Raw genomic sequence first — 3,527 nt, forward strand, 5'->3', positions numbered from 1 at the left:
CTCCTGATTTATATAAGCGCATGTATTTGTACTTTTTCTGCCAACCAGGGATTTACGGGAACATATCACTTTCAGCAGGAGCCACATTAATGTCCAGAATATATAGTATCACTTACTAATGCTGATGATCCTTTTATGGTTCTTATTAGGTCCAGTCCTTATGTAGGATTGTCGATACCTATATTTGTATACTTATAAATAAGATATACTGCTACATCTCGTTTAATTACATCTCCCACAATACAAGTGCTACACTGTTGGAAAATGACAACAATACACTGCAAACTTCATTGTTTTTTTATTGTGCTGACTGTACACAGCACTTGCAGAGCATTATGAGAAGCAATATCTACAATCAGCTTCATCATTAATCCAGTGGCTCTGTTTATAACAGAACACACTTTCTTGAAATATTTCCATCAACATGGGATATCTGGAACTCCCTCTTATCCTGTTTAACAACCTTGGGACTCTGCAATGCAATATGTAAACAGAGCACAAGTTTGTCACATAACAGGACAGCAGAAGTGTTCCCCTATCTTTCTTCCGTTTCAGTGTCGTTTTTCTACCACCCTCTCATTTTTTCATTCGATGCTTGGGCAGATGATCAAAAAGCAGAAGTGGTTTGAAATACAGACCTGATTCTCTATTACAAATCTTTTTGCAGCATTGTTACACCATCATCCAAATTATTCTCACATTAATTTTTGCAGCACTGAGTATTCTGCATGAACTTTGGGAGTTCCTACAGGCATTTCAGATCAGACAACACATGTTTTCCAGTGTCATCAGGTGCGATATACCTACCTGCGGTCAAACCACACTGAGTATGTCCAACCTCGTCTGATCTTGGAAGCCAAGCACTGTGGGCCAGGTCAGTACCTGGGTGGGAGACCACCAGAGAATACCAGGTACCGCAGGTATTTTTATCCAAACCAAGGACACAGGACACAGAACCAAGTATTATTCCTTATTTCTTTCAACTAGTACTTTACCAGGGAATTGGGTAGAGCCCGGAGTACATTCTCTCTCTCTCTCTCTCTCTCTCTCTCTTCCTGTCATGTCTCTATTATAGTATATATTGTAACAAATTAGGAAGAAGAGACTAATCTTCAACATCGGACATATATTTTTGCTCATTGAGCCACAACGCCAGTATTTCCAATATTTATACCATTTGAGGTTTGTTTAGATTATTTTGTCATATACAGTGTCATTTTTTTCTTGTTGCCTTTCAGCCATTATTTTATGAGGGACAAAATTAAAAGTTATATTTTAACCTAATAATAATACAAATCTTATGCAATTAATTAAATAAGTGTGCCCCAGAAGAGACATATAGTCTTTCTTTTTTCTTTTGGTTCCGGTACTATACGGGAACCATTTCCCTCATTTTCTCAAGTAGTTTACTGAACTATTTTCTGGGAGCACTGCCAACCCAGCGCTGAACCCTAATTGCTTATTGGGTACATGGCCATATGATGGTTTATTTTAGAGCTATAGCTTTAATAATATCATTTTGGATATCAACTGTATATATAGAGTGATCCTGTGCAGACTCAATCAATCGTTTTTCTACCCACGTGGCTACAAATTTCTCACCTCCTGGAGGGACGCAGGTTCGGGATTCAGGCCTGGATCCTGGTGACCATAGATGCAAGTCTCCGAGGATGGGGAGCAGTCACGCAAAGAGAAAGCTTCCAAGGAAGATGGTCAAGTCAAGAAACTCGCCTTCACATAAACATTCTGGAGTTGAGAGCTGTGTACAACAGCCTTCATAAAGCGGCACACCTTCTTCAAGGTCGCCCCATACAGATCCAGTCAGACAATGTAATGGCAGTTGCTTACATAAACCGTCGAGGTGGAACAAAAAGCAGGGCGGCAATAGCAGAGGTGACAAAGATACTCCTCTGGGCAGAAAGACATGCAAAAGCTCTATTGGCAATTTTCATTCCGGGAGTGGACAACTGGGAAGCAGATTTCCTCAGCAGACACGATCTCCATCCAGGAGAATGGGGCCTCCACCCAGAAGTCTTTGCGGAGGTAACAAGTCGTTGGGGCGTTCCTCAAGTGGACATGATGGCATCTCGTCTCAACAAGAAGCTTCCGACATATTGTTCCAGGTCGAGAGACCCACTAGCAATAGCAGTGGATGCACTGGTGACCCAGTGGGTGTTTCAGTCGGTGTATCTGTTCCCTCCACTTCCACTTGTTCCAAAGGTTCTCAAGATCATCAGAAGAACATGAGTGCAAGCAATTCTCATTGCTCCAGACTGGCCAAGGAGGGCCTGGTATCCAGATCTTCAAGAGCTATTACTGGAAGATCCTCGGCCTCTTCGCGAGGACCTGCTTCAGCAGGGGCCGTTAGTTTATCAGGACTTACCGCGGCTGCGTTTGACGGCATAGCTGTTTAGCGCCAGATCCTAACCCGTAAGCGTATTCCCAATGAAGTCATTCCCACACTTATTCTGGCCAGGAAAGGGGTAATGTCCAAACATTACCATCGTATTTGGAGAAAATATGTATCTTGGTGTGAATCCAAGAAGTCTCCTGCGGTGGAGTTTCAATTAGGACGTCTGCTCCTATTTCTACAGGCGGGTGTGGATGCTGGATTGAGATTAGGATCTATCAAAGTTCAGATTTCGGCCTTGTCAGTTTTCTTTCAGAAACAATTGGCTTCTCTTCCTGAGGTCTAGACGTTCGTAAAGGGGGTTCTGCGCATCCAACCTCCCTTTGTGCCTCCTGTGGCGCCATGGGATCTTAATGTGGTGTTGCAGTTCCTTAAATCGGACTGGTTTGAGCCTCTACAAGACGTAGAGTTGAAGTTTCTCACTTGTAAAGTGGTCATGCTATTGGCCTTGGCCTCAGGCAGACGGGTGTGTGAGTTAGGAGCTCTGTCACACAAGAGTCCTTACTTAATATTTCATGAAGATAGGGCTGAACTGAGAACACGTCAGCACTTTCTTCCGAAGGTTGTGTCTTCTTTTCATATCAACCAACCAGTGGTGGTGCCAGTGGCTTCTGACACCTCAGCCGTCTCAAAATCCTTGGATGTCGTCAGAGTGTTGAGGATTTATGTTGCAAGAATGGCTAGGATAAGGAAAACAGAATCTTTGTTTGTCCTCTATGACCCCAACAAGATTGGGGGTCCTGCTTCTAAGCAGACTATTGCGCGCTGGATCAGGGGTACCATTCAGCACGCTCATTCCACGGCAGGATTGCCGTTACCGACTTCGGTAAAAGCCCACTCTACAAGGAAAGTGGGTTCGTCCTGGGCGGCTGCCCGGGGTGTCTCGGCTTTACAAATCTACCGAGCTGCTAGTTGGTCAGGTGCAAACACGTTTGCTAAGTTTTATAAGTTTGACACCTTGGCTGCTGACGACCTAAGATTTGTTCAGTCAGTTCTGCAGGAACATTAGCACTTTCCCGCCCGTATTGGGAGCTTTGGTACATCCCCATGGTACTAAAATGGACCCCAGCATCCTCTAGGATATAAGAGAAAAATAAGATTTTACTTACCGGTAAAT

General features: G+C 43.7%; 1 pseudogene; it reads left to right on the top strand.

Annotated features, from left to right (window-relative positions):
* The first annotated feature begins 805 nt into the window (after positions 1-805).
* LOC135052087 (5S ribosomal RNA) lies at positions 806-923 on the top strand (annotated as a pseudogene).
* Positions 924-3,527: the final 2,604 nt, after the last annotated feature.

The sequence above is a fragment of the Pseudophryne corroboree genome, chromosome 2, assembly GCF_028390025.1.
Source record: "Pseudophryne corroboree isolate aPseCor3 chromosome 2, aPseCor3.hap2, whole genome shotgun sequence".
Classification (NCBI taxonomy): Eukaryota; Metazoa; Chordata; class Amphibia; order Anura; family Myobatrachidae; genus Pseudophryne; species Pseudophryne corroboree.